Genomic DNA, 19,014 nt, shown 5'->3' with positions numbered 1-19,014 from the left:
AATAATGAATGTTAATTGTTGAAGTTACATTAGAAGAACGCTGTATAAAAAGGGAAAGCTCACAATTAATCTCGCGAAAAATATCAAAAACCATTCAGTATTTAAGCGACAAATTTGAAATCCAGATTTCAATTTTCGTTTTTTTTATAGAATTCATACCATATTGTGACTTCATAGATATAACTATGTTTTACGATATGAATGTCTTCAAAAAAATCGATTCACACAAAAGGCACGCACAAGCTCAAAACGTTAAATCTAGCAAATTGTCACAACTTTCGGTTTTCTATCTTTCCTGAGATTAGTGTATTCGAGCGAACCACATGATAAACCGTGTATGAACGGGACTTTGATCAGTTTATTAGTGTGGAAGTGTCTAATGAACACTAAGCTGCATAAAAACAATGTCTTCTTTGAGAGATTCGATGCCGTAAAAATGTTTATCAGTAACGCAAATGATATGTTCGGTTTGCATTAATGCTATGCTAAGAATGGAAAAAAGCACATGAAAGTATTTCCCATATTGTTTTAAAAAACAGTTCACCCGACAAATCGAGTTTTGTCTATACCTATCAGTCCGCATCGAAAACGTCAGAAAAATCAATGCCATTTGACTTAGAACAGTTTTCCAATGGTGAAAATAAGCATGTTATTCGAAAAAGTAGCACAACAGAAAGTGTTGCTTTAGGGCAGATTAGGACATTTATCAACACTAATTAGTTTACCTTTCCAAGCCAGTTCAATGAATTGGCGTGGAAATCCCCATCCGGGGTCAGTCAAACCAAATCCAGGTAGGTCCAATCTGCCCACCGGAGAACGTGAAAGAGAACCCTCGCTTGCCCGCATCGGATTCCAAAGCCACATCTCTTTCCTGCCCACTGCATTCAGAACGTGATCGATTGAGGCAATTGGGCGCAATAACTGTACGCAAGACGCAAAAGATTCCCCTCTCAAGATGACTCGACGGAGAGTGAGTAAAGCACATCGAAATCCACAACAACGGCGGCCGGAATCCGGAAGATTCTGATTGGTTCTGGAGTAGCCGGAGCAGCGCACCCACTACCTCACTTGTGGCACTCATTCACCTGGCGCGCCCGACCGACGGACGACGGCGGCGGACCGGACCCACAACGTCTCGCTCGACGCGATGGTGAATCGTGCAACGAAGAAAAAATCAGCGGGAGGGGTCATAATCACCAAGTTCTTTCCCAACCGCAGTCCAAAGCAATGACGACGACGACCGTGTGGTGTAGTTTTCTTCTCACGTTGCGCTTCGCGCCGCAGAAGATTCTTTGTTCGGCGTGAAACGGTTCTTAATCCGCGCGCACCGAAAGAAAGTGCACAGAAGACTTGGTGGACCAGAGAGAGATTTGAATGCTCGATTGAAGCCAAAGCGAGACAGGACGGCTGAGACCGGTTGTGTGAGTGAGTCAACTATATGGCTGATTTGGCACTCAATGAGAATGAGAAACACTCAACATAAACAAGGAAGAGTCGCAGCATGGAAAAAGCTTATGCTAAGACGGCTCGCGATCAACCCTCTTGGATGATGATCTTCTGTGGTATGGAGCGCGCCGCACGCCGAAGTGCAGCGCTAGACAAATGAAGAGAGTGAGAGCGTGCGGTCACTCACTGATCTTACCCTTAAGATCGAGTCACTCGCCGCTGGATACTTGACAGGCAGTTAAGTTTGGTTCACGGAGGTAGATACTTTTCAGTTGATCGTCTGAATCTGCGGTGATCGTTCATGGAAAAGTTTCGCTGTGCAAATCCTTCCAGCAGGTGAAGATCGAGATAAAGTGCAAGAGTGAGACGAAGTGGAAAGGTGTCAATTAAGGTTTAGCAGGTTTTATTTGTGTTTCGCGAGAAAACGGATTAATTCGTTTATTGATTACTGTATTTTGGAACACGGCTACGTTGATGTGCTGCTCTCTCGTAGCGAGGGGGTGATTGTTGTGTACCTGACCGAATTGGGTCATCCTAATTAGCCGTGGAGCCGCATGGTAGTGAGTGAACGTGATCTGCAAAAAAAGAATTTCAGAATAAATGAAAATATGAGTGCTCGAATAACCGAATTGAAACAAAGCTAATGAAAGGGCACAGTGGCAGTTGTGAAATAAACAGTGATCTTTGTGTTGATCAAAAAGAGCATGCACAGATTCGGTGTTGATCCTGCGGCGTTACACCTTCTCACGTTGAGCGAACGCTTAGATGCGGAAGTCAATCCGAGCCTCAAACAACCAGAAGACGGTCGTTGTGAACAGAAGCAGCAGCAGCAGCAGCAGAAGAAGACAATTACAGCAGTGCTATAAACTAGAAAACTTCAATCGAACACACTTTCGGCGGAAACGAACCCTCCCCCGCGACCGTCCACAGTTCCCTTCTTCGACATTCTCGACGGACAGGAGTTGATTTTACAACCTCTCAAGTGTTTCTCAGCGCGTCCAAATTCCACCGCAAACTCCCAACCAGACGAAACAAAACAGGAAGCAATTATCGAACCGGGCAGCTATTGGAAGCAAAGGTAAGAGACCCTTCAGTAACAATCAACTGGAAGAAATGATTGGGCCATCGAAAGTTCTTTTTCGTGTCCCTTCAGCCACCACCAACGCTGCCACCGATGATGGCGATCAAGCCCTCGATCGGCACGGCTAGATAACAGAGTTCACCTTTTTTCGGCACCTTCTAAGGCCAAACACGCACTCTGTCTCTGTCTCTCTCGCATTCGCATAAATCTACGGACCACGACAGCGCAGGATCTCCGGATGATCCTCACGGTTGACTTTTTGCGTTGCCTCTTGCAGCAGGCGTCCATCTTCATTTTGCCTGGAAAACCATTAAGAACCACTTATCTAAAAGTTAAGATCTTTGTCCTTCTTTCAGTTTGTTGTAGTCATTGGCTTCGTGCTCTTCGTCGTCGTCGTGGCCGTCGAAGTCATCTTTCCCAAGACGAGAGTGTGTTTCACTTTATGCATCCCATATTCTCGAGAGATCTTCTTGCGCAGATCCTTTGTATGCGCTAAAAGTTCTTTACCTTTCTTTGTGCCGTACCCAAATGGCCACATTATTTCTGCTAACCGGTGGTGGTGCTGAGACTTCTGCAGCCCGCTCGCTCACCACCGGCACCGGGCTAATGCTAACTGCGCATTTGCTAGCGCCAGCCGCCCCGCGTGTCGTCCTCGTCGTTGGTGAGAATTTGCACAAAAGTGCAACCTTTTGTGTGTGCGCGGGCTTGTGGTCCCGCGCTGTGTTGCTGTTGTTGTTGTTCCTTCGGCGTGATAAGATCGTGAGAAATCCGGCGCTCAAGAGCGACGTGACTTTTGAACCCGCCCGCCACGGTGGTGGTTCATTTCGGCGGAAATCTGCATCGCCGGAGGTCATCGGATCGAATCCGGACCAGTGACGCACGTACGTAGCTGGTGGCGGTCCCGGTTGCGAACCGGATTTTTTTTTTAATTTGGGATGAACATGGTGGCTCTGAGGATGGGGTTGCGTGCAAACGTTTTTGTGTTTGCAATATTACGACACAATTAGTACAATACAAATATGATTCGATTCATTGACAAAGTGTTTTAAATGAAATCATTCTTCAACAAGTAAAGATTGTACTCAAAAAATTTCGGCAGATAAAAATTATTACCAAAAAATCATTTAAATTTGGATATTTTTGAAACTCTCAGAGAATAAATAAACACATAGGGGAAATGACGGCTTTGGCAGGTTTTGTTCTATTATTGTCAGGGGGGTTTTTGTTGACCAAATGTTATGAAATTTGGCCACAACATTCTTTGATATGCAAAGAATGTTTAGGCCAATTTTCAGCACAATTGGTAATAGAAAACCCCCCTGACAATAATAGAACAAATCCTGCCAAAGCCGTCATTTCCCCTATATTAGTTTTGTTTTTGCAAGGGCTAAATACCTGCACCTTGAACTTGAGGCTCAACAAATCCATGTTGCACCATCTTTCTTAAACACTTTTATCCATTTTTTTTATCAAATCTTAGTCGTTTTTGAAGTCCTTCTCCGTTTTCCGGAATTTGCTTCCGTCGGCACAAAACCAACATTGTTGGCTTCGTATCCCTCCATCACCAGTTTCGAGAAATGGCACGATGCCAGATCCGACCAAAACATAGTGTCACCTTCGTGGGAACGAGGGAAGGACAGCGGACGCCTCTGGAAGCATTTTTATTTATATATTTGGCCGTTACGGCTTTCTGAATTTGAGGCACCCACCTACCCACGCACGCACCCTGCCACACCACGTACTTCTTTACAAGTTTTTCGACGTCCTTGTTTCGTAATTTTTGCGGACGGGAATCTGCTTGGCCTTCACTTTAATGTACGTCTCGTCGTCCATTGGTACACGTTTCAGCTGCACCACTCGCGGAACAGATTCCTGGCGTGGGCCTTTTGGCCATCGTATTCTGTTTATCCGTTCGGCACCTTCCTTACCTTGAACACATGAAGTCCGGTCCGCTCTACTTGGCTGCTGGACTAACCATACGGCATCATTGACTTTCTTGGCCCCGTCATGGATCGAATGGTTCGGCTTGCGCTCACCTTCTCAACTGTTTTGCGATCCACCTGTGGGACTGGCCTGGATTTTTCATGACCGCGCCCATAATTTTTATCGAAAAACTTTTTGCTTGGAAGCCATCTCGGTTATCACTTGACAGATTATGACGAAATTTTGCACATGTAAACATTACACTCTTAATTTGTTTTGCTCATGGTTTCATCGGGGTTTACCCATGCAATAAAAATGTATACACAAAAGAAAGTTCATTTTTTTAAAGTCGAATCATCATAATTTCCATGCATCCTGCATATATTATTTTTTAATTATCCTGGATTCATAGTAAGAGAATATATTTAAACTCCCCTTTTTTGAGGAATTGAAAAACCAAATCGTAGACTTGTGACAAATGACGTCGTTTTTCTCTACAGAGTTATTCTGTCTCAAATATCATTCCACATCCAAACTGGACAGTTGAAGGATAGCTAAAGTTGTATCATGCATATTTGTTTTTATTTGCAAAAAAGCAAGTTTAGCAAGTTTAGCAAAATACTATCGGATTATTACCAGTAGGTATACACTTCCTGCTTTCATTGCTAAACAAGAAACGTTGTTCTGTCAGATGAAAATTCCATAAAATATTGCTAAAATATCGGCCTAGTGATGTTCAACACATCACTCCTGATAACGCTAAGATTTTCCCAAGCTTGCTCTGTAAAATACAGGAGGGTGAAACGCCTGTCATCCGCGGTACAATGGCACTCTACCCAACATCGCTTTTGGTACTTCTGTTTTTGGTTGCAGTTGCTCATTTTGGGTGATTGGATCGTACGCAGCTAGTGCTAATTATCGACAATTAACTTTTCCTGGCGAAAACTTGCAATTATTTGAACTTTATCGAGCCTTTTGTGTTTGTTTGGCCTTTTTATGTCCAAAAAAAGCCCGTCGATACTTCCGAAGCTTTGTTATCATGAAATCAACGAAATTAAAACAAAAAACGACATATTGAACGAATGGTGAGTAGGCGTATTAGCCTTCTCTTCAGTCCCCGGGTGAAATATTCATACTACAAATTTGTACAACTTGATGTCTATAACATCCCCTTAGACTCAATCTTGGCGTTTCAAATGTCTTTTGCTTTTTTTTTATTATTTTTATCAGATTTTTTTATCTCTTGCTTTATTATTTTTGAATTCAGAAAGAAGAAACAAATTTGCTATGTTCAATTTTTTACAATTTTATTATTAGTAAATTCGAGTAAACCCCGTTAGGCATAAATACGTCAGGCATAATGGATGTTGGACATAATGAATGATCAAGCTCTATCTGGTAAAAGGGCGAATGTCGCAAGAGAGAATTCTCTTCGTCGACTTCCTCTCTTTTGAATAGAAGTGACAAGCAGAGGATTTCTTTGCAGATTATCACATCAGAATGCAAGTTCGCATTGTTTTTTTTATCGTGCTGAGGTGATAAACCACAAATAAATCCGCTGCTTGTCACTTTTATCAAAAAGAGGGGAAGTCGACGAAGAGAATCCTCTCCTGCGACATTCGCTCTTATTCCAGATAGAGCTTGATATGTATAATGAACGTTAAGCACTGATGAGATTTAAGCATAATAGAAGATAGACACAATGAGTTAGAAAAGTAGTATGCTGATCCAAAAAGGGTCGACGGCGACGGTGGCGTTTGCCATTATTCAGGTCGGCGACGGCGTTTTCGGCGTCCATCACGGCGACGGCAGCCGCGTGAATCGGCGCGGCAGTTTTCTTATTGCGTTCGTTTCTCAAAGACTTTTTTTTCCATTTTCATTGGAAAAAAAATAACGAAAAGAAAATTTTGTTCGGAATATCCAAACAAAATTGCTCGAAATTAAAAAAACTGGGGAACCTTCATGGGAAATTGTTTTTTTTTTACGATAATCCATTCAGAATTCCAAAACAAAACTATTCGAACATTCAACGAGAAGAGTTTCGGAAATTCGAAAGAATTTTTCTTCAGGAAATTCTTAGTATTGTCCTTTAAGAAAAAATGGAAATTTTACGGAAGTTGTTTGAAAACAAAAAGGGTCAATTAACTAAAATTGTTCGGTGGAGATCCATTAGGCCGCATGCCACTTGATCGCCGTTAAGCCGGAAGGCATCTAGCAGAATTAAATGTTTGGCTGAAAATGACATTTGAATCCGATTTGGTATTTTAGCTGAAAAGGTCGTTTGGTCGAAATTTCCGTTCGGCAGAAAAGGCCATTTGACAGAAAATGAAATTCGCTGAATATATGAGTGATATGAACAAAAATGTCGACCCTATGGCCCTTTATGCCATACAACCATTTCGGTCAAATGACTTGTTGTTGATTTTGTGCAAATGCAAATGATTGTGTGATTGTGTCTGATTGTGTGCAAATGCAACAACTTTTGGCCCAAAGGTTTGTTTGGCCAATAAAACATTTCTCCGAATATAACATTTCCGACAAATTACCGCAGTCCAGAATTTAAGTGAGACTACCTAATGGGAAGAAAGCTATTTTTGGAAAAATATTATTCTAGAGCGCTATTTACGCGGAATCGTTATTTCTGAGCAAAATTTAATTTTCTAGGAAATGATATTTTCAGAGATATTTTTTCCCGGGCAAAAGTTATTTTCGAGCAAACGTTATTTTTGGGGAATCTTTTTTATTTATTTACTTTATTTACGTGTTTTTTTATCTTTAAGAAAAGTGGGTCATCACGGTGGGTTGGGGAATCTGTCATTTTCAGGCAAGTATTATTTTCGAACAAATGTTTTATTCAAGGAAATGTCATTTTCTTAGAAATTTCATTTTCAAAGAAATGCCGTCGAGAATTTTTTATTTTAAGGCGAATATTATTGTTTGGGAAATGTATTTTTTAATTTATATTATTTTATGTTATTTTCGGGCAAGTATAATTTTCAAGCAAATGTCATTTTTAGGGAAACGTTATTTTCAGGAAAACCATACCGTTTTGACTCAAATCCCAAACACTTATTCCGAACACTTGTCACATGGAGATTTATTTTAAATATTTCGTTATTATTGCATGAATAAACGAATTTTCTCGGCTAGCGTACAGATCAAGGGCATAATAATTGTCCAACAATGAGATAAAGTTGGAATTTTGCATTTTAGTGCATTTAAGGCGGTGTTTGACAATTTGAATCTGAATAAAAGTTTTCGGAATTTGAGACAATTTTTGCTATGCGTGTTCGGCATTTGAGACAAAATTTGGAAGAAAAAAATAACGCAGTATTGATAGATACAGTCAAGAAAATATGAGTATCAAGCGTTTATGTAAAGCGCTTTCGTTACCCAAACGAAAACTATTCATCTATTGAAATATTTCATTTCATGTGCCTTAAAGACCTCCAAAGTACAAAATGTGCTTGAGAGTTCAGAATATAAATCAAAACGGTATTTCCAGGTAATTGTTTTTACTTGAGGAAGTGTCTTTTATGGGGAAATGTTAGGTTTGAACAAATGTTGTTTTTGAGGAATTGTTATTTTTGGTAAATATTTTACGTTTCGGGCAAATGTAATTGTAACTTATCAATGATACTTCCGGGGCAACTTTGTTTCCCATACAATGTTATTTCCTGGAAAATAATATTTTTGAGAAAATGTCGGAAATGTTATTTTTGAGCAAAAGTCATTTTCGAGGATCAGTTTTTTAGAGCTAACCTTTTTTTGGAAAAATGTTATTTTCGAGCAAATGTTATTTTCTCGGAAACGGTATTTTCGAGCAAACGTCTTATTCTGGCAAATGTTCTTCTTCTTCTTATTGGCATTACATCCCCACACTGGGACAGAGCCGCCTCGCAGCTTAGTGTTCATTAAGCACTTCCACAGTTGTTAACTGCGAGGTTTCTTAGTTACCATTTTTGCATACGTATAATACCATGAGGCTAACACGATGATACTTCTATGCCCAGGGTCGAGACAACTTCCAAACCGAAAATTGTCTAGACCGGCGCCGGGAATCGAACCCAGCCACCCTCAGCATGGTATTGCTTTGTTGCCGCGCGTCTTACCGCATGGCTAAGGAGGACCCCCCTGGCAAATGTTATTTAAGAGCAAATGTGATTCTCCGGAAAACAGTATTTTCGATTAAATGTCAAGGAACAAACTCTTAAACTGCATTTTATATTTCTAATGCCATCAACCCAAAATGGATTGTTCAAAACGTATCAGTTAAAGAAATAGTTATTCAATAATTTTCTTAGAGTTTAAATTCTGTTCTTTGAACTCTTAAAAAATCGATGCGTCGCTTAGAACTAGTTTACTCTGATACGACGTAGTTTTTCGTTTGTATTTGTAAGTATTTTTGGATACTGCCGAAAGTTTCTGGTTTCGCCCCTTTGGAAATGTCTTTTTCGGGAAACGTCATTTATGCGGAAATTACATTTTCGAGCAAATGTAATTTTTCGGGAAACATTATTTTCTGGAAGATGTCATTGTCAGAGATATAATAATTTTGGGCAAGTATTAGTTTCTGACTAATTTAATTCGACTATAGTAAAACCAGGTCCCTGCGCTAGGCAGTTATGTTTTCGATGTCAGCATTAAAGTTCAACGATCAAATCAATAATCGACAAAATCGACAAATCAACGATTAATTTAATACGAATTCACTGTGTTTAGACAAGCGGCATCCAGGCGGCGATAGTGCGTAAACGAAATGACACAAGAAGAAAAAATGACACAAGTAACCAAAAGTTCCTTTAAGAGTACCTTTTTCGCTTAAGCAGGTCAGTGAAGCTGATCAGCTTGAGCTTGAGCTTGAGCTTGATTGACTGCTCGTAGTTGCTACTCCATTATGACCAGATCAGCTGTTCTTGCACAGGGAACCAACAGATGTTTGCTTGGGACTAGCACACATCTTCAATGTACAAGTACTGGTGATCTCATTTGTTAGGTCATACTGGCGCCTGCCACGTCAGAATGCAAGTCAATGTAGGGAAGGGGAGGAAATGATGATGCAATCACTCGCCCACTGCAAGCCGAACATACCTCTGCACTTGCCACGAGTTCATGCGGAATTTTTGGAATTTTTGGGTTAGGTTGGAGAGGCAGAGGTCCGTCTTGGTCAACGAGCTGCCAATGTGATAGATAGGAGAAGGCAACTGATGCATTTCAAATTGGATGTAGGAAACGAGCTCTATATAGTTCATTTCCAATTCTAGCAGATTACTGTTAGAATACTCAAGTTGAAGGTATAGGAATAGTAATGGAAACGGTATGGAAGTCCATTTCCAGTTCTAGCGATTGCTAGAACATGAGAAATATAGAGAAAGATACAAAGTAGGAGAATGGAACGGACCTGGGATTGAACCCACGACCTCCTGCTTATGAGGCAGAAGCAGTAGCCATATGACTACCAAGCCCGTTTTCGACATGAAGCTTTTAATTTTCACGAAAAACTATTCGAACTTCAACAGGAAATTTTTCGGAATTTCCAAAGAATTACTTGAGATTTCTTCGGGAAATTCTTTGTATTGTCCATTAAAAAAATTGAAAATTTTACGGAAGTTGTTTGAAAACAGAAAGGATCAATTAACCAAAAGTTGTTCGGCGGAAATCCATTTCGCCGCATGCCACTTGGTCGAATAACGCCGTTAAAATGAAAATCATCTAGCAGAATCAAACGTTTGGCCGAAAATTTATTTGTTTAATTTTTCCGCTAGATTGGCTTTTCTCGGTGATCACCGGATCATAGCGGTGATCATAGCGGAAAAATTAAATAAAATCCCGCGGTGATTAAATCAAACAATGGAAATTTATTTGGCCTGATAGAACATGCGGCCGAACCGATGTTTTAGTTCAAAAGGCCTTTTGCCCTAACACGTCGTTTGGTTGAAATTTTCGTTCGGCAGGAAGGGCTATTTGGCAGAAAATGTCATTTTCTGAATTAGAAATATGGACAAAAGTGTCGACCCGTTCGGCCGTGTCCGTGGCCCTTTATGACATACAACCATTTCGGCCGAACGGAGTTTTCGGTCAAATGACCTGTTGTAAATTTCGACCAAATGTCACGCAAGCTGATTGCGTGCAAATGCAACACTGCACGGAACCGAGAAACAACTCACTTGACGATTCCTTTCACTCAAATCCGCCCTTGCGTGGAAGAAGCCAAAAATAAGTAAAATGCTAAAAATCCGATGAGTTTTTGCCTTTACTTCCGTGTTTAATTTTCACCCACTATGAAGTGCCACCAACTCAAATATATGTTACGTTCACCCACTCGAGACCATGGGGGAAACAACTCAAACCTGGCTTATTCCACGGAACAGCACACGGAGGGTCGAAGCAGCTTTCTTTGTTTATAATATCATTCATGAGAGAGAGTGAGAAAACTACCTATTATTGAGTTTGTACTCAAAGTAGACTTCTTTTTTTTTAGGTTCTTTATTTTTTCTGTGTGGGTTTTTGGTCCAATGGTTTGTTTGGCAAAAAAAAAAGCATTTCTCCGACCAAATGTTATTTATGCGGAATCTTAATTTCCGAGTAAAATTTGATTTTCTAGGAAATGATATTTTCAGGAAAATGTCGTTTTCTTGGATATTTTATTTCAGGGGAAAGTTATTTACGAGCAAACGTGAGATTTTGTGAGATTTTGATTTGTTATCTTTAAGAAAAGTGGGTCATCACGGTGGGTTGGGGAATCTGTCATTTTCAGGCAAGTATTATTTTCGAACAAATGACAGGGAAATGTAATTTTCGAAGAAATGTCGTTTTCAAATAAATCCTGTCGAGAAAATTTTATTTTCAGGAAAATATTATTTTTTGGGAAATGTATTTTGTAATTTATATTATTTTATGTTATTTTCGGGCAAATATTATTTTCAGGCAAATTTTATTTTCAGGAAGACCATACCGTTTTCAATCAAATCCCAAACATTTATTCCGAACACTTGTCACATGAAAATTAATCTGAAACATTTTGTTATTATTGTATAAATAAACTGGATAAAAGTGTTCGGAATTTGAGACAATTTTCACTATACGTGTTCAGCATTTGAGATAAGGTTTGGCAGAATAAAATCATTGATTATTGATAGTTACAATCAATAAAATATAATAATTAAGCGCTTATATGAAAGTTCTATTCTTTCGCGACCCAACTACGGAAACTATTCATCTATTAAAATTTTTCATTTCATTTTATCTAAAGATATATAAATTTTATGTTTGAACAAATGTTATTTTTGAGGAATTGCTATTTTTGGTGAATATTTTACGTTTTGGGCAAATGTAATTGCTACTGATCAATGATACTTTTGGGGTAACTTTGTTTCCCGTGCAATGTTATTTCCTGGAAAATAATATTTTTGAGAAAATGTCGCTTTTAGGGAAATGTTAAGCAAAAGTCATTTCCGAGGAAATGGTTTTTTTTCGAGGAAATGGTTTTTTCGAGGAACAGTTTTTCAGAGCAAACCTTTTTTTGGGAAAATGTAATTTTCGAGCAAATATTATTTTCTCGGAAACTGTATTTTCGAGCAAATGTCTTATTCGGGCAAATGTTATTTAAGGGCAAATGTAATTCTCCGGAAAGTAGTATTTTCGATTAAATGTCAAGGAACACACTCTAAAACTGCATTTTAATTTCTCGCTTGACTTTTCGAAAGGACCTAAGTAACAACTTTTTCATGAATTAATTTGACTACTGCAATCAATAGCTTTCATGTTGTTCTGTTGATTGCGCTATTCAAATTATTCCATGAAAAAATATGTTACTTAGGTCCTTTTGAAAAGTTAAACGAGACTTCTAATGCCATCTACCCAAAATGGATTATTCAAATAGATTGATAAAGTATCAGTTAAAGAGATAGCTATTCAGTGATTTTCTTAGAGTTTAAATTCTCTCCTTCGAACTCTTAAAAAAATCAATGCGTCGCTTAGAACTAGTTTACTCTAATACGACTTAGTTTTTCGTTTGTATTTGTTAGTATTTTTGGATACTGCAGAAATTAATAATTATTTGCAAGCGTCCTAGGGGAAAATGTTTCACGGATTAAAAAAAATTGTCTTCCGACATTCGATAAACAACACACTGAACATGTCCAGAAGTGGTGGATGAAATACGTATCTGTGTAGATACCAAAAAAATTAGTGGATGTAAAAGGAAGACATTTTTTTTAAACCGTGTACTGCTGAAAGTTTAGGTTTTCGCCCCTTGGGAAATGTCTTATTCGAGGAAATGTAATTTTTCGGGAAACATTATTTTCGGGCAAATGTCATTGTCAGGGATATAATAATTTTGAGCAAGTGTTAGTTTCTGACAAATTTAATTCGACTATAATAAAACCAGGTCTGTGCTAGGCACCTATGTTCTCAATCTCAGCATTAAAAGGCGTGACCATAATTTTCGAAAACCTGTCATTGTTTCAAATATCATGATATTTTGGCGAAGTAGAGCACTTGGAGCCGATTGGAATATGAAAATTTCTAAAAGGCATCGATATTCTTGTTGCAATGCCTCTCACATTCCTACTTTCGCACAAGTTCTCGAAAAATGATGAAAAATAATTACGTCCATTTAAAACAAAAAAATCTTTACGGAATAGTGGTTTGTTTACGAAATAGAATTGTCAGTGGGAAACCCAATTTAAACTCAAAGAAACTCAAAGATTTTGGCTGTTGTCAAACGTAGTGGGTAGGTTTAGAGTGCCAAAGAAAACAAATTAAATCGGAATCCGTTTTTCTCGCCAATTGTCTATCGAATTACCGTTTTTTCAATTGAAAGGGCATGAAAACGACAGGAGAAAAAATGACACACTAGATTTGCTTTTCAGTGTGCAAATGAAAGAAGCAAAATTTGTCAGCACTGGGCCCAACAAATTTGAAATCCCAAACAAAGTCTCCATTGTGGGATTTTTACAATGCTGATTTTTCATAACTAGCATTCAAATATAGTTTGCCTTAAGAAAACATCGAGAACAAAAGCAAAAGAGCGATCAGTTTATTAGGTCCGATCAAAGTCAGTGTTGGCAAAATCTCAAATTCTCAAATTTCATCGGCGATTCAAATCATGCGTGAGTCAAATCTCATGCATGATTTTAACGTGTTCTTCATTGTTGAATGCATTGAAATAACTTTTTTTCGCTTTTAAATCAATGGCTAATAAATCCATATGTAAACAAAACATACGCCTCGATAGCGTTTTGACGCTTTTTAGAGCGAAATCATTTTTTGGCGAGTGAGCGAAGCGATGCGATTCTGACCGAGAAGCTCAAGCGCGATGCTCTCGCTACAGAATCGCAAACGTGCATATAGCCTCGATGATTGAGATTTGAGTATGATTCTACCAACACTGGTCAAAGTTGGACACTGTATTTCATTCTCCGGTAGTAATATTGAGGATTGGAAACCCGACTTTAAAATACCATATCGAAGCTGAAAACGGGAATTTTTTATCGAGACGATCAGCGACAATGGTAGGAATTGTTTCTCCTAAAAATTCTTCTTCATGTGTTTGCGGTTCTGAGTGATGGAGATGTCAAAAAAAAGTAATGTGATTGCTAATTTGCTAATAACTTTTTTCAAAAGTTGTCTACAATTCGATTTTTTTAATGATCATGTAATGCTTAAAGGATTCTAGAACTTTTTCAAACAGATCATTGTTCTAAATACAAGGCATGAGGCATGATAATGAAATTTAAAAAATGTCACTGAATGTCTTGATAATAATGTCATTTGACACAAATTCGGCTCTCACGCCGCCAATTTCAGATTTAGAGCAATGACCTCTTCGAAAAAAGTTTCAGGATCCTAGAGTTACATGTTTATATAAAAAACACAGTTGTAAATAACTTGTGAAAAAGGTTAATAACAAATTAGTTCCATGACATCTAAATGATATTTTTGCAATTCCGGATCATAATACCTGGTTTACAGTTTGTGCTTGAGTAAAAAAACGGCCTACTTTTCCATAACAATTAAATTGGTGATTAAATAACCATTATGCTATTCAATTGGTTGCATAAAATCGTTGGAAAACCACCATAGAACAGCTGTTACATGACCACATATTTCTCAATTAGCTTGGGTGAGTGTTCAAATAGTGTACTGCCCTTCTACGCATAGTTGTCCCATGTTAGTTTTTGTGGATTTTGACTTTTCACCATGGAGCAGTCTATTTTGATGTATACTTTTAGAAAACTCCAACAGATTTCAAACTTTGTTCGGAAAATCATTGAAAACAACATCAAGTCTATTTGTCCCATTGCTTAATTTCTACGCATAATTGTCTCGCGGTGATTAAATTCATCATTATGGCGGATTCTGCTATTTAATGGAGCAACACACAATGAAATAGCAATTTCTGTTTAGATCTTGAAATCTTAGCCTGTTACACTGGTTTAATGGGGGCAGTACTCATTCTAAGCGACATAATCACTTCAACCACGTGGAAGGTTCACTTCCATAGATAAAGCATGTGGAGACATATGTCAATCGCAGTAGTCATTCACGAAATCATGCATTGAACGGGGCTGATATGCGTAGAAACCATAAAACAACTGCTCTATTTCTCGGCATAACTGTCCCGCCAAACTATTTTCATGATCGTTGTCGCAAATTCTATTTGTGAGTATAAAATAAGAATGATTTCAATGAAATTAAGTCTTCTGAATGGTTCTGTGATGTAATAATCTTATATTACATTATGGTTATACGCCAGCAATGAAAATTAGTGTTCAATTTCAAATGAAATTTTCTCATTTGTCGTTTTTTGAATTTGGTACAAGCATGCGTAGAAGGGCAGTGTATTGATGATGAAACGATGCGAGTTAACACTGACTCTACGTACCTTAATCCAAGCAATATTTCATCAAAATCCATTTCAGTGGATACCACAGCAAGGAAAATATCAGAAACATTGTGAATTGATACCAATCACTTTCCATCTTTTCGTGAAATGTAATGTTTTTCACGCGGAACGCAAAATTCAACTAAGCTTAGAAATGTTCCAAGCTCGTCGAATACCTGCGCCGTTGTAACGTCAAACTCATCTCCATTACAATGAACCGTTTGTCCAACCGTTTCACCATCCCAGACAAACCCAGAAACACTTGCTCAAACACCCAACAACACCTTCCAATTTGGTGCAACCTAACAACCACGCTACCCTTGTACCAATAATAATGCCTACGGTGGTGGTGCGTGTCGCCAGACGGGTTGTTGAATAATCCCACCTTTTTATCCCAGCTTGGGCGGATGGTGTCGCTATTTCTTCATTTTTTACACCCCCACCGAAATTGTTTTATGCAGCCCAAATAGAAAAGTGTCGCCTCGGACACTTTGCATACTTCCCCGATACCGTCGGGGAATTGCTTGCCTGCGTCCAACGCATCCAACACATGCACTCACTGACTGACACGGTCCCGCTCATTACCATCATCTTGCATATATAGGATTAGCTTTGTCGATCACTAATCAATTCCGATTCCGATGAATTTCCGTTCAACCTGCGCCGCCAGTCAGTGTCGCTGATGATGGAGCTTTGTTGTGGGATTTATTTTCCATCGAATAACCGGTGCCCTGCCAACAACCGGGCTATAAATAAACCCTGTGCAAATGTGATACCGACCCAATCAATGCAATGTGAGCTAACAAACTATCAACTAGGGCAGGTAGCGTGGAAATTGGCGCCAAGGCGGTTCAGGTTACCCTCCGGAACGCATGCGACAAAGTGCAGGGGATTTGCATTCGGAAGGGTGTAGGGTTCTAAATCTGAACGTGTTGAAAGAATATTGAAATCAATGTCATTCGTTTCTCATGCGATATTGATTCTAACAATATCACATCTAGCTCTGACGTCGATTGTGCTTCTAGAAATAAAAGTGGAGATGACTATCATTTAACTGAGCTAGTAATCCACTACACACAGATTTAAAGCGTTTCACGCTAAATTAGTTATTACCCCCCGATAGAGAGATGGCAAGCATTTTGCAACCAGTTTGATCCCAATGATAATGGTTATTTGTTTATTGATCACTGGTGCCACTGCATTGTACGGGGTGCTTTTGCAGGTGCCGCTCAACGGATTCCTCGAAATGAGACTAGCTAGAGAGCTAAAGTGTGCTAAAAGGCAAGTGCACTAATGCTGAAACAAAAAAAAATGGGAAATGAGCAGCACCAACAATTAGAGGATAACAGGTAGAGAGCACTTGAGATTTGAAAGTTGATGGATTGGCTGTAAAATGTGTTAAAATGTTTATATTGGCGAAGATCAACGGGCTCGGTATGGGTTTTTCCCCCGACAGTTGTCCCAAAAAGAGGATGAGGGAGAAGGAACTCAAGGACTAGAGTGGAGACAACCAGGGTGACGCCGGAGGAATTTGAACGCTGGCCCATTATGATAGGATGGTGCAGCCCTGCTACCGATTGTTGGGTTTTCAATTGCAGTTCGATAAACATGGGAGAATAAAAATGATTTTCAAAATATTTATTTTATTTGAAGATTACATGTTAACGTTCGTTGAGTTTCTTGCGGTACTGAATCGATACTTCTTTCGCTGTCATTCGTAGAATATTGTAAAGCATCGTTTGCAACAGTTGACAGCCAAACGCTAATTTTCATCTACTCAGTGACTGAGTCAAATTCTATTGCTTTTTTTTTCTTCTCACGGAAATTTTACTTAGTTTCCGCTTAGTCCCGCTTTTGACGAAAGCTGAGTAAAATTTCCGTGGAAAAAAAGAGACGGCAATACAATTTTACTCAGTCACTGAGTAGTTTAAACTTTGAGTGCACTTTTGTATGGTGTTCCATTTTAAGAATATTCTTTAATGTTATCTTTATTATGTGTCATTGAAATTTTTACGTTTGTTCTTTATTAGTATTAATGACATCCTAACAAAAATTATTTTAATTTAATGGTTTTTAGCGTGCCGCAAGACAAAGATCAATAAATACTGCTGACAAATCTAAACAATACATATAATGTTAGATTTGTAGTACACAAAACATTATTTATGCACTTTCCTTGAACCGCCATAAGTTGAAATGAATTATATTTAACATGAGGATACTTTTTCATAAACATAAATAACATGGAGTTTTTGACATTTTCTAACAAACTTCATTATTAAAAAAGCAAAAGTACTCCCTCGTATTCTGCTACGAGATTGTGTACACATGAAAATACTGGCTTTCATCTTTCTATTGCAGGTTAAAGATCATCCGCACTCGTCCGCAAACAAATTTGCGAGTAACTTTAAAATAGGTTGTTTTCATACTTTCCGCCATTGTTTTCAACTGTATGTGGGCTGAAAATTTCAGCAAATAACTTTTTTAGGTTTTCGAGGCATTTCACACAGACATGATTGAATACAATAGTAACATACCCTGTTTTTTGTTACTTATTCGTTCATTTGGTAGGCTCAAATGCTGTCGGGCGTTACGGGTCATAGAACCATGGCGACAGTATCGTCCCGAGAGGAGACCGTCGGCGGGTGGTTGCTACACTATCGACGAAAATTCGGCTGTCGTTATCGGAAATGAACATTTTCTTACAAGATTCTGACTTTGGCCTTGTGGCTATTGGTGATTTTAAATTGGCAGTTTGTCGGAAAGAGATGCTGCTAGAAATTTATTCACAGACGACGGCTGTAAATGTGTTCGCTATGGTGGCGTCTTCATCGTTATGGCTGGTGTTGGTGAAAAGTAAAATTTTCTTGCATGATTTTGAGTTAAATTGACAAGTGCTGATCAGTAAACATACTCCAACGGCAGGAGAATAGTTGAACTGCTGAATGTCCAGACAAGAAAGACAGTACTGACGCCATAGAATTCTCTTCAGGCATAATACGATAAATTTATTACATTGTCTCGTGCTTGGGATTCTACTACCGACGACTACTTTGTGCCGTTGCCAAGCGATTACGTTTTGCAATTTGAAAAAGGCTCATGTCGGAACCGATTTCGTTTACAATCACCAACAGGAACAAAACCAAAGTTAGAGTCCAGCGGTTGACCGAGCGAATGCCTTCCTATGATCTACCGACGGACGTCACTGCTGCTGCCACCACCACCGTATGAAAAATGTTCTGCTGCACCACCACCGCTGCGACAGCTGTTGTCACTGCGACCGCTTCAGAACGCCTTGGTTCGCTCTCCGAAAGATCCTGTATGAAAATAACGCACGCACGCAAAACACGGGCCAAAAGGCCCGTACCTTCTTCTTCTTCTTATTGGAATTACATCCCCCACTGGGACGTTGCCGCCTCGCAGCTTAATGTTCATTCGGCACTTCCCTAGTTATTAATTGCGAGGATTCTAAGCCAAGTTACCATTTTTGCATTCGTATATCATGAGCACAATGATACTTTTACGCCCAGGGTAGTCGAGAAAATTTCCAACCCGAAAATTTTCATAGACCGGCACCGGGAATCGAACCCAGCCACCTTCAGCATGGTCTTGCATCTTACTGCACGGCTAAGGAAGACCCGTACCTTACATCAATCTTATGTCCGTGTTGGGGATG

General features: G+C 39.1%; 1 protein-coding gene and 1 long non-coding RNA gene across 3 annotated transcripts in view; one reads left to right on the top strand and one right to left on the bottom strand.

Annotated features, from left to right (window-relative positions):
* Positions 1–19,014, top strand: part of LOC134212250 (protein decapentaplegic) — a 169,978-nt gene that overhangs the window by 120,305 nt on the left and 30,659 nt on the right. The window contains exon 1 of one of the 2 annotated variants that reach the window (XM_062689918.1): positions 2,021–2,524. The exons of the other annotated variant lie outside the window; for it this stretch is intronic. The gene's annotated coding sequence lies outside the window, so the exon portion shown is untranslated. Of the gene's footprint in view, positions 1–2,020; positions 2,525–19,014 lie in introns of those variants that run through there. 2 annotated transcript variants of the gene reach the window in all.
* LOC134212251 (uncharacterized) lies at positions 1,829–15,460 on the bottom strand. Its single transcript, XR_009979230.1, has 2 exons — positions 15,339–15,460; positions 1,829–2,021 (listed from the first exon to the last, which is right to left on the bottom strand). It is a non-coding gene; the product is annotated as an uncharacterized LOC134212251 (long non-coding RNA).

This window comes from Armigeres subalbatus, chromosome 2 (assembly GCF_024139115.2).
Source record: "Armigeres subalbatus isolate Guangzhou_Male chromosome 2, GZ_Asu_2, whole genome shotgun sequence".
NCBI lineage: Eukaryota > Metazoa > Arthropoda > Insecta > Diptera > Culicidae > Armigeres > Armigeres subalbatus.
Note: the sequence above shows the minus strand (reverse complement) of the source record. Positions and strands in the feature narration are given on the sequence as shown.